Source organism: Castor canadensis, chromosome 12 (genome assembly GCF_047511655.1).
Source record: "Castor canadensis chromosome 12, mCasCan1.hap1v2, whole genome shotgun sequence".
Lineage (NCBI taxonomy): Eukaryota > Metazoa > Chordata > Mammalia > Rodentia > Castoridae > Castor > Castor canadensis.
In genome coordinates this window covers 93,322,896-93,335,774 of record NC_133397.1, presented here as the reverse complement: position 1 = coordinate 93,335,774, position 12,879 = coordinate 93,322,896, and the positions used below count along the sequence as shown (strand labels likewise).

The 12,879-nt window shown below is 33.1% G+C and overlaps 1 protein-coding gene across 5 annotated transcripts in view; it reads left to right on the top strand.

Moving 5' to 3' along the window:
• The window catches only part of LOC109687857 (NBPF family member NBPF6-like protein), a 480,343-nt gene that overhangs the window by 43,638 nt on the left and 423,826 nt on the right, over window positions 1-12,879 (top strand). For all 5 annotated transcript variants that reach the window (XR_012439856.1, XR_012439854.1, XR_012439855.1 and 2 more), the window contains exon 4: window positions 11,744-11,976. The gene's annotated coding sequence lies outside the window, so the exon portion shown is untranslated. The remainder of the gene's footprint in view (window positions 1-11,743; window positions 11,977-12,879) is intronic.

Sequence of the window (12,879 nt, the reverse complement as noted above, 5' to 3'; positions counted from 1 at the left end):
AGCTGTTCTTTAGCATATTCTCTCTTAAAATCTGTTCCCCCAGATTTGTACTGTCCCATGTTCTTGCTTCTTATAGCTTTGGTGCTCAGACTTGCAAACAACACTGCCACTGCACCTAAAAACTGCATATGCGTAACTCTTAAAATCCTGGTGCTTAGACTTGCACTGTCCCATGTTCTCTTTAGCTTTTCTTTAGCTTAGCTTTTCTAAAGCCTATGTATAAAGTTCTCAGTGCAAACTTGCACTGTCCCATGTTCTCTCTTTAGCTTAAATTCTCATCCCTCAGACTTGTTAGTAATTCCCTTTTAGCAATTCTCCTTCAGCAGTTCTTTTCCCTTCAGCAATCCTCCCTTCAGCAATTTTCCTTCAGCCATTCACTTTCCCCCTTCAGCAATCCTTTTCCCTTCAGCAATCCTCCCTTCCCATAGCCTCCCACATCCAAAAAGCCAAAGCCAAATATCCTCCCATCAAAACCCTTTGACTTACACTGTGGAATCCTTGATGCAGGAAACTGGGAGACCCACAAAGGCCATCAGTAGCATCAGCATTCCCCTCTGCGTCCTCCTTCAGTGACTCTTTTATACCCAGTGGTAAACAGGGTGGAGGAGCAATTCTCAGGAAGGGGTGTAACATTATAACAAGACGAACGTGTGTTCCTGCTTTTCTGAATGTAAACAACTTAAGAAAAGCAGCTGTTTTGTATTTTCCTCTTCTGTGCCTGTAGCTGTGACAATCTCAACCTGCAGAAACATCTTAGGAAAAGCAGCTGCTCTGCATCTTATTCTCACCTTATTCTGTGGCTTGGGCTGTGCTAAACTCAGCCTACAGAACATTGGGTACACCTTTGCTAATGTCCTCCTAGGCTTCTCATAATTGGCTCGCCACACTCTACCAAGATCAGTGAACTGAGATAAAATAATTTGCTTCAGAATGTAATAATGCACAAAGAAAGCAATAAAACATATCTCCCTCTATAAATACGTACATATGTTTATATATATATATGTACATACACATACATACAATACATACATATAATGTATGTTAACATACTCACCTCCCATCACCTTCTTTTCTTCTCATTAGGCTGAATCTCAGTGTTGTTCTTTTTTGAGGTACTGTGTTTTAAACTCAGGGCCTCATGTTTGGTAGCGAGTAGCCCAGTGCTGTATCACTTGAGTTGTTCTACTGGACATTTTTTCATGTTGTATATTTTCAAGATAGGATCTTGTGCTTCAAACTATGATTTTTTTTGCAATGAGCATTTTCCTCAAGGGAAAAATAGCCCCAGTTCTGGGCTTACCTCTCTGGGATTCCTTCCTCTTTGCATCTGTCCTGGCAAATCTTCATTGTCTTGGTAGCTCTCTAATGTTCTCAAATATTGTTTATATGTTTTCTCCATTTTTTCTAATCTCCAGTGAACTCAGATTAGATTTGGACTCTATAAATATTTGGTGAATGAACTTATCTATTTACACATTACTTATTGAAGGGCCAAGAGGTGGGAGGTGCTAGAGATAAAACATATAAAGCAGACAAAAATCTCTGCTGTCATTGAGGCTACATTTTAGGGACAGGTGGTATGAAATAAACATACACCTAAAATACATATGTCAAAGGTGAAAAACTCCATAGGGTGTATAATAATGCAAGAATCAATAGTGTATGGTTGGTATTAAAAGTCAGAAGATTGAATTCGGTATTCTAAGAGTGAATGTAGATAAAGAAGAGATGCAAGTACTAGAAACAGGGACAATTGAAGTTTCCTATGTCCAGCAGTGAGAGAGATTGAATTAAGAAAGTGGAGAAATGGATTAGTAGCTGATTGGGAGTAGAGTTAGTAATTTTTTTTTGATTGGACCAGAAAACAAAAATAATATTCATAGCTGGGAATCAGCATATTCTAAGAATTCCTAAAATTACTTACAGCATCTGAGCTGTCTGTGTGTGTATATTATACATACATATGTAAAGATATGTTTTCAGGTATGCTTATTGTCTGATCATTGCTCCCTTTGTTTTCTCTCTCCCTTAGAGTCTTTATAGACTACTTGTAGTGGCATGTGTTACTCACTTGGTATAGTTATTTCTATACTATAGAAAGAGTGTAAAGAAAAGAGAAGTAATTTTCAGTTTTACTTGCCTTTGTTTCTGATGATCATTAGGTTTTATTATGTTTATGCTAAAATTATAAAGTATTTTCTTTCTATTAAATAATGATCAGGAAGTCATTGATGATGCATGCAGATGGTTAATGGCAGATCTTGAGGGTTAGATGACAAATTCATGTATTTGTCTTGGGGTGTGGTTTCTCTGCTACTAATTCTTTTTGATGTTGAGACTACATCGATTTAAATTGTGATGCTGACTCTAGCTTTGGGATCTTTGGCAGGTTATAGAAGTTATATAATCCTCAATTTCCTGATATGCAATACTTATCACTCATAGTTACGAGAATTAAGGGTTATATGCATAAATTAGCCTATGATATCTTCACCAAATGGTAATTCTTAAATATCCTATGTTTCCACTTACATTTTTTCTTTGTAAAATTGCATAAGTATAGTTTATTTTGAAGATCCTGTCATCAGAAATAAATAATGGAAGAGCTTTTTAACTTATATTGTACTTCTAAAAGTAATTTGAATTTTCTTACAGTAAAGATATCTGTAGACTAGAAGAAAGAAAGCAAAACACATTGTAGGAAAATAGAATAGAAACTGGAGATTAAAAAATAGTTACCGAAGTTTGATCATTAAATTAGTTTTAATTTCCTCACAGCCAAAGGCAAAAGTGATAATGTAATGGTTTATACCATTCTGAGTGTCTAGTAAAAGAAAGCATACTAGTGTGTTGGCATATATTTCTTTTCAAATTTCATAATAAGAGAGATTATTTCTTTACAAAGGGACACTGTCAATGTAATAGATGATGTAAGTCATTCATAATTTAGATGTCTAAAGAGATAAATGGTACTGCTGTCTGGTACCATATTCTTAAATTGCTTCTATTTTAAAGAGTTTTTTCTATGTTTTATTTCATCTTTTGTCTGGCATAAAAAGTTACATTAATGTAATATGTAGTAGAGAAATTATAGTTTACAGAAAAGTTTTGGATAGCAGAGAAATAGATATTCTTAATTTTGTAAAGAAATATTGCAGAAGGCCTTACTTAGGAGGTAAAATTTGAGTTGAACGTTGGAGAATTACTCTGGTTTTGAGAGAGAGTCAAAAGTATGTGGGCCTGTGTTTTTGAGTGCATCTCTAAATACATTTGCCAAGTCAGAAAGAAAAGCAGCCCAATGTGAGACAGATAGTGGTCACAGCAAGGAACATGGCAGAGGGTGAGTTTAGGTAGAACCATGAATGCTATTACGGAATTTGCTCTTTCTTTAGAAAAGTCAGAATTTTTGTTGGTGAATCTAGGACATCTGTGTTTTGGTAAGAGAAATTGATGACTTGGATAAAATATTTGGTCTGGCAGAATGGCTCAAGTGGTAGAGCACCTGACTAGCAAGAGTGAGATCCTGAGTTGAAACCGCAGTATTGCCAAAATCAAGTATTTATCTAATTCTCAAGTGAAATTTTCTATGGTTAATTAAATATTTTAATATGGCTTTTATTTTCTTCCCATCCCTGTTTTTTATAGGCTTATGTTTCATTATGATGAGTTAGGTTACTGTAATAACTCACTAGTACTTCTTTTCTGTTCTAATCTGTTTCACTGTGGATTTAAATTTTTTTTAAATTGACTTTCTAATTTTTTTTTTTGGTGATACTGAGCTTTGAACTCAGGTCCTCATACTAGGCAGGAATTCTATCACTTAAGTCACTTTGCTAGCCACAATCCTGCTTCTTAAGTGAACACATTGTTTTGCATTTTCATTTTTTTGGCAGCCCTTTTGTAGTCTCACCTTGTCCCTCTGCTTTCTGTTTTCCACCTGTTCTCTGCTTTGTATGTTCAGCCTTTATACTGTCCTTCATGCTGTATATCTCTTTTACTCTACTAAAGGGCACTTCGTATTTACAAGTGAATGACAACATCTTCTCCAGCCTTCCAATTTCAGTGAAGATCTCACCTTCTTTACGAAGATGTATTAAATAAGACTGTCCCTTTTTTCTTTTCTATTTCTGAACTGTTGGATAATGCCATCTGTTTACCAAGGGCTTCTACTATAATAGTTTTATATATTGTTTCCTTTGTCCAGCTAGATAATTAGCTTCTAAAACAGCATAATAATAGAAATACAAGGTGAGCCAGAAATGATTTTAAGTATTCTAGTAGCCACTTTAAAAAAGTAAAAAGGAGAGATGAAAATAATTTTAGTATATTTTATTAACTTTGATATGTCAGTTATTTTGGGGCAGCTGATTCTTTGACAGTTATCTTATTTAAGATAGGTAACAAGAGAAGTATTCTGTAATTACAACCATAATTACACTCATTCTCTTATCCTTACCATCACTCTTTTTAAAAATTTGAACATTTTTTTATTGTACATTCGTTGTACCAGTAGGGTTTCATTGTGACATTTCCATTTAAGCTTACTATGTACCTTAATTAGACTCACCCCTGTATCATTCTCCCTCATTCCCTTCCCCCCTTCTTAAAAAATTACAACCTGAATTGTTGTATTTTGTATACAAGTATATGAAGTACATTGACTATATTCACTCTTAACCCTCTGTGTTCACCTGCCCATTAGTATCCACCACGAACAGGACCTGTTTTGCATTTCTGGCCTTCATTTAAAAAAATGTATGTTAATGTTCAAAAGGGGCTTCATTGTGGTATTTTACACATACATATATTGTATTTCGATCAGATTAACCCCCTTTCTCTTTCTGTCTCCCTACCCCCTATTATTCAAGAGTCTTCAGTGAGTTCAGTTGTATCATCTTCTTACATGCAATGTGTTCTGATATTATTTACTCTATTATTCTCTGTTCTTCTCTCCCCTCCCCCATCCACCGAAACAGTCCATTACATATATATATATATAAATATATATATACATATATGCATATATACATATATATAAATATATATATATATACATATATGCATACATACATATTTATGCAATAATGTATGTATTTATGTGTATTGTATGTTTATCTTTTTGTGTTTAGCTTTCACATATGAGTGAAACATGCAACCTTTGTCCTTCTGAACCTGGCTTACTTGACTTTAAACATTGGTCTCCAGTTCCATCTATTTACCTGTACACAGCGTAATTTCCTCCTTCTTTAAGGGTAAATAATACTCCCTTGTCTATATATTCAAGAAATTCTCAATCCATCTATGATAGCCTTTCATCTGTTTGATCTTGTCTGCTGATAATGCTATCAACAGTGATTTTGATTTAATTTGTTGAGGCTTTCATTTCTAAGAATCCTATGTGTTTTTTCCACCATAATTTCTATTTCCTTGCTGAATTTCTCATCAGTGTTGCTGACTTTCTTGTCTAGTTCTTGAATTGATTTCCTGACTTCATTTACCTATTTGAATCCTATTTGAGGTCACTGATTATTTTTAACATTAGGCTTTTGCATTCTCTGACATTTGAGTCAATTCATTATCCTTTGAATTTAGTTGTTGAGCTGTGAAGTATTTAAATTTCTTTTTTTCATATTTAAATTTCTATGCTGTGATTTCTTTTTTGTTTAATTCTTTTTTTATTTTACCATTTTACATTTGCTCACATGTGTAGACATTGTTTCAGCCACCTCCCCTCACCCCCCCGTTGTAGATCCTGTTCAGCCCTCTTGTATCCGATTTTGTTGAAGAAAAACTTGAGAGATAATAAGAAAGTCATAGCCTTTTTGCTTGTTTGAGATTAAGGTAGCTATACAGAGAGATTCCTAGCATTGCTATGTACATGTATATTGCAACCAACATTGGTTCATCTGTACCAGACCTCTTCACTACTACTTAATCCCCTTCCAATATTGGCCTCATGCTGTGATTTTTGCATCTGTTGGGATCTGTTCCTTTGTTACTTTCTAACATATGTGGGAGAACCTACTGAGTATTTAGGTCAACAGTTCAACAATGAACGAAATATTTGAATAAATGAGAAACAATTGGATCCCTTATGTGCCACCCCAATAAGGCTGTATAGGAACAAACTCTGGTTCCTAAAGGATGACCTGTGAACTTAGTACTGCTTGATCAAATAAGAATCAGAAATTGAGTAATATAAGAAATGGGGGTGGGGAAAAGATCAAAAGTAGGAAATAAGGAGACAGAATATCATTGAAATTTTGATGGTAGTATGGGTATTTTCACTGTTACTTCTGCTAATGTATGAACAAGAGTGGTCTCTCCAGCTCCTAGAGTATTCGATAATTTCTTTCTTCAGTGTTTTATAGTTTTTGTTGTAGAAGTGTTTAACATCTTTGGTTAAGTTTATGTGTAGGAGGCTTTTATTTTTGGCTACTGTTATGAATAAAATTGTCTCTTGACTCACTGTTCGGTATATTTGTTATTGGTGCATAGAAAAGCTACTGATGTTTATCTGTTGATTTTTGTGTCATGGAACTTTGCTTATACTACTTTTCAGATCTGAGTCCTATGGATGAGGTTTGTAGGGTCTTTTCAGTATAAAAATAGGGATATTTTGACTTATTCCTATCCTGTTTGCATCCATTTTACTTATTTCTCTTGTCTTATTTTGTTATATTGCTCTGGCTAGTATTTCAAGCACTGTACTTTGTAAGAGTGGTGAGAGTGGACACTCTTGTCTCATTCCTGATTTTACAGGAAGTGCTTTTAGTTTTTCTCCAGTGTGATGTTAGTTTATTGCATGTAGCTTTTGTTATGTTGAGTAATCCTTCCATTCCCACTTTCTTGCAAGTGTTTATCATAAAGGGATATTGAATTTGTTAAAGGCTTTTTTTCTGCATCTGTTGAAATGATTATCTGGCTTTTGTCATTGATTTTATTTATGTGCTCTATTATGTTTATTGATTTAAATATATTGAACCATCTTTGCATTCATGAAATGAGACCAAATTTATCACTGTGTATATGTTTTTAACATGTAGAATTTCTTTGCATGTATTTTATTAGGTATGTCTGCATCTGTTCATTAAGCAAATTTTTTCTCTCTTCTCCTCTCCTCTGCCCTTCTCTCCTCTCTCCTCCCCTCTCCTCTCTTCTCTTCTTCTCTCCTCTCCTCCTCTCTCCTCTTCCCTCCCCTGCCCTCCCCTCCCCTTCCCTCCCCTCCTTTTCCTTCTCCCCTCCTCTCCTCGTCCTTGTCCTTGATACCAGTTTTGGTGTTGGGGTAATACTTACTTCAGAGAAAAACTGATATTAGTTTCTTTAAAGGCCTGATAGAATTTAGCAATGAATTTTTTAAGTCCTGGACTTTTCTATTTTAGGAGATTCTTTATTACCATTTTACTGTCATTGCTTCCTGCAGATTTATATGTAATATGTAATTTTATATATCTTGGCCCAATTTTGGTAGGTCTTATGTGTCTAGAAATTTATCCATTTTCTAGGTTTTCCAATTCATTGGAGAATAATTTTTTTTAAATATTCCTAATGATCCTCTGAATTTCAGTGGTATGTGTTGTGATTTCGACCTTTTTATCACTACTCTTTCTTATTTCGTTGTTCTCATTTTTTCTTTTGGTTATTTGGCTAAGTATTTGTTAATCTTGTTTTTGTCTTCAAAGAACCAAGTGCTGGTTTGATTTGTCCTTTGTATTACTCCCTCAGTTTCAATTTTATTAATCTTAGGTCTAATATTTAATATTTCTTTTCTTCTATGAAGTTTGGGTTTGGCTTGTTTAAGTTTTTGTGTTTTTCTAATGCCTTGAGTTACATCATTAGGTTATTTATTTGAAAACTCCCTAATTTTTTAAAATATAAGCACTCAAATGTATAAATTTCCCTCTTAGAATTGCATTTGACTTTTCTGTAGCCCATAGATTCTGGTAAGTATGTTTTCATTTTCATTTGATATTAAGAAGTTTTTTATTTCCCTCCTGATTTGTTCAATTCTTGATTTACTGTAAATTTTTCTCTCTGGTTTCTAGTTTTAATCCATTATCATCTGATAAAATACAGGAATTATGTTTGTTTTTTTATATTTGTGTAGCTTTATAGCTTAATATGTGATCTAGTTTGGAGAATGTAGGGCTCTTGAGAGGAATGTGTAGTCTTATAGTTGGTGGATTGATTATTCTTTATATGTCTGTCACATTAATTTGATCTATGGTACAGTTCACCTCTGGAGTTTCTTTGTTAATTTTCTGTCTGGATGATTTATCTGTTCATGAGAGTGGGGTATTAAAATTTTCTACTATTATTGCAGGTGGAACCTATCTATCTCTTCATGTCCATTAGTGCTTATTTTATGAAATTGGGTGCACCAACATCCATTCATATATATTTACAATCACTGTATCTTCTTGATGGACTATTCCCTTGAGTAGTATGTACTTTCTTTCTTTTCTCTCTTCTGACTAATTTCGGCCTAGCATCTATTTTATCACATAGGAGTATAGCTACTCCTGTTAGCTTCTGGATTCCATTTGCTTGGCATATTATTTGACTTTCAGTCTGGGTGTTTCTTGTCAGTGAGTTGCCTTTCTTGCAGCCATAAAGAGTTGGATTTTGTTTTTTAATCACATCACCTAGTCTACATCTTTTAATTGGTGATTTAAAAGTTTACATTTAGGGTTGTCATTGAAAGATATGTGCTAATTCCTCTAATTTTGCTGTGTGTTCCCACAGTTTAGTCAAGTTCTCTTTCTTCTTTTTTTTCTCCCTTACTCATTTAGGAGTGTGGCAGTTTACTAAATTGAACATGTTTGATTGCTCTTATTCATCTATTGTAATGAAATTCATTCTTTCTCAATCTCTTTGTTTGTTACTGTCTTTCTTCTTCATCTTGCATTATATTGCTTTAAGTGTGTTTACATTTCTGGCTTAGTGGTCACATATTGCTTTAGTTTGTGCTTATCTTGGAAGGTATTTATTTCTCCATCACTTTTAAAGGAAACTTTTGCTAGATATAGTTACTAGTTTGGCAGTTATTTACTCTCAGTGCTTGACACTTCTCTCTTACAGCTTTCAATATTCTTTCTTTGTTCTGTAGTCTTGCATTGCTGTCAACTGGAGAGGTTCTTTTTTTGGTCATATCTATTTGGGATTATGAATGTGTCCTGTAATGGTATGTCTATATCTTTCCCTAGATTTGGGAATTTTTCTGCATAATTTCATTGACTAGATTTTTTTAATTGCTGTCTCATCCCCTTCTTCTACCTCATGGGCTAATCTTTGATCATGTTCCAGAGTTTTTGACAGTTGTAGTTATGATTGATTATTATTGTTTTATTTATTGCTATCTGAATTAATTCCTCATCCTTGCATTTAATCCCTAATATGCTTTCCTCTTCATGACCTAGAATATTGGTGATGCTTTTTACTGTTTTAAATTTTTATTTATTGAGCTTTTTATTTTCAAGATTTCCCTCCAGTTTTTTTAAAGCTCTTCATCTTTTCTAACTCCCCATCCATCTTAGTGAATTCTCATCCAAGTCTTGAATTGACATCTTTATTCCATTTATGTGTTTATTTCAATCCTCTTTGAGGTTATTGATCATTTTTAAAACTAGACTTTTGGGGATGGTTGAGTGGCTCAAATGTTAGAGCATCTGCCTAGCAAGCATAAAGCCCTGACTTCAAAACCTTGTACCACCAAACAACAATAACAATAACAATAACAATAATAATAATAATAAAACTATACTTTTGAATTGTTTTCTAGTGTATCAGTTATTTTCAGTAATTTAGAATAGTTTTTTTTGCTGTGTTATGGAATGTAGAGGAATCATACTTCCTTTCTTTGTCATGTGTTTGGTGCTATTATGTTTTGGCTTGTACAGGTGTTGGGATGTGTTCCTCCTTCACTTTTATTTGTGAGTCTTCTTAGTGCTTAGTATTCTTTTGAGGCCTCTATTTGAGAAGAGAAAGCAGACTACAGTAATAACAACTAAAAGACAAACTAGATATTTAAGTGTAGTAAAAGTCAATTGGAAACACCACGAACATGCCCAATAAAGACAGAAAATAAAGGAGCTCAGATACTTATATGATTAAGTAGGAATATATAAAAAAGTATTAGTGATTATATAATACAAAGGAGGGGATTATGAAAGAAAAAAAGAAGCAAGATGGGAGAGGATAAATAAAGAAAATGAATAAAAGCAAAAAAGTAAAAACACCAAAGAATGTACAAAACACATTTTTGGTACTATTAGGTTAATTTAGCAAGATCATGGTACAAGAAGACCATATAAAAATTAATTATATTTCTCTATTTTAAGAATGAACACATGAAAACCAATATTTAAAAATATATTCAGTAAAAAATGAATTATTTGTATAAATTTGACAAATGTTGTACAAGACCTGCGTGTAACACCCTAAAATGTTATTTAAAGAAATTACAGATGTAAATGAATATAGAAAGGCATGTAATACTCATGGATTGGAAGATTCAAAACAGATAACATATTGAATCTCTCACAAACTGATAAATTAGTTCAATACAACTCTTAAAAATCTCAACATTTTTATAGATGTAAATAATTCTAAAACTTATATAAAAGGCAAAGAAACAATAACTTAAAAATGTTTGAATAACAAAAAAAAGAAGAGCTGTTAGGAATCATCCTACTATTTCATTATATATGTGAGTATAAATATATATATATATATATATATATATATATGTATATATATATATGTATGTATGTATACACACACACACACACATATCTATATACACATACAGTATTTCTATAGTTACTCCTAGGGAAAGAAAAATAACTTTTGATACATTTGCTATAGTGCCACATCAAATGTTAGTTATACCATTTTTCTTTAATTAATTCACATTTTAAATATAGTACTGTAAGGCTTTACATATTTTTCTCTTTAACTTATTTTTTAACATTCATTCCATCATTTCAATACTTACAATGATTTGTGCTAGTATCAGTTTCATATTTCTGTATCTTCAATATGTGGCGATTAGACATAGCTTATTTTTGTGGTAATCTCTTTTTTTTTTTTCATTTTTCTTTTATTATTCATATGTGCATACAAGGCTTGGTTCATTTCTCCCCCCTGCCCCCACCCCCTCCCTTACCACCCGCTACGCCCCCTCCCGCTCCCCCCCCTCAATACCCAGCAGAAACTATTTTGCCCTTATCTCTAATTTTGTTGTAGAGAGAGTATAAGCAATAATAGGAAGGGACAAGGGGTTTTGCTGGTTGAGATAAGGATAGCTATACAGGGCATTGACTCTTTTTCTGGATGTCTAGTAATACCAAAGAAGAAAATTAACCTCATCTTAAAATTGATACTTAGTGAACTCTGTATTTTCTACTGATTATCACTTTTAAAGGACAACCCTGTTTTTAAGGTATTTTCTCTGAATTACACCCAGTAATCATATACCATAGTTTGCTCTGTTCTTCTGGATTTGAAATCACTCTTTTCCATGTTTGTGGAAAATGTATTCCTGTTTGTTAGTTTTAGTTATTTCATTTATTGCTCTTAAATTTTGGGTCAAAATGAGTTTTTCACCACATGACTTGAAATTTTTATACTAGCTATGTGTTTTTGCTAGTTGAATTTTTTATTCTTTTGTTTTATTGCTGTATTTAACCATCTGAATTGTCACTAATTACTGTCTTTTTTTTTTTCTGTTTGCTTTCAGCTGGTTGGTGGAGCATTTGATTTGGAGACAAACTTTATTATCCAGGATGCTGAGAGTATAACATGCATAACAGAGTTTTTTGGGGCACTGTGGTGTAACATGCCAAGCAGAAATATGGAGCAAGTTTGCAGCCATTGTATGAATAAGTGCTTGGAATTTACAGACTAGCACAGAATTTGGGTTGACTGAACAAGTATTGCTGAAAATGCATGCTGTAGAAGACATGGTAGCAGGTATGCGACTATCTGGTAGGAAAGTATCATTATATTTATAAAGTTTCTTGTACTTTGTTTTATATTTTTACATAATATAGATTTATTGAGACTGCCTTGAGTTAAAATAGATAAGTAGAAATGCATGGAAAATTGGTCCTTTATATTAGTGGAAAAACTGCAGAATGAAAGAGGAGGAACAGAATTACTGTATTAACCAAACATAATACTCTTCTGATTTTCTAGGTTTTAGAAAATTCAGTACTGTGGAGTGGGTACTATGAAATCCATCAGAGAAATAAACAGTAACTTTTATGTAGTACATAGTTAAATGTTTACATGCTTAAAATGTCACAACACATGTTTCAGTTCTGTGTAATAGTGAGCCTTTTACCAAATTATCCCAGCTTTCTGGTACTCAGTCTCCCATACGTGATACTATGACAGATGACAGGAGGATCTAAAAGCAGGCTATGTTTTTTGAAAGTGTCTATTTTACTCTGCTATGTTTTTGGAAACTTCTGTATTAAAATGAGCATATATTGTGGAATAGAACATAAAATTTACACATTCTAGACAAAAATATTAATTTTTCCTTATGGCTTATTTCAAACAATAACTTTGAACTCGTCACCAACTTCCCGTTACCTCCCAATAAGTTTTGCATTCCAGTAGAAGTTTTTTGACTGTTGGTCCCAGAGCAGTAGTTATTTCCAGAAAATAAGTTTATTATCTTTAGGATATTGTATGTGATTCTTAAAAAAAAAAAAGTCAGATTAGCATATTTGGAAGTATGAGACATTTAATTCCAGAAGATTCTTAGACTAAAGATCCATGGTTTACAAAAATCAATCTTTCATACTCTAAACTTTTTTCTGATAAACCACAGATTTTTTTCCTTTCTTAATCGCATATAGCCTTACA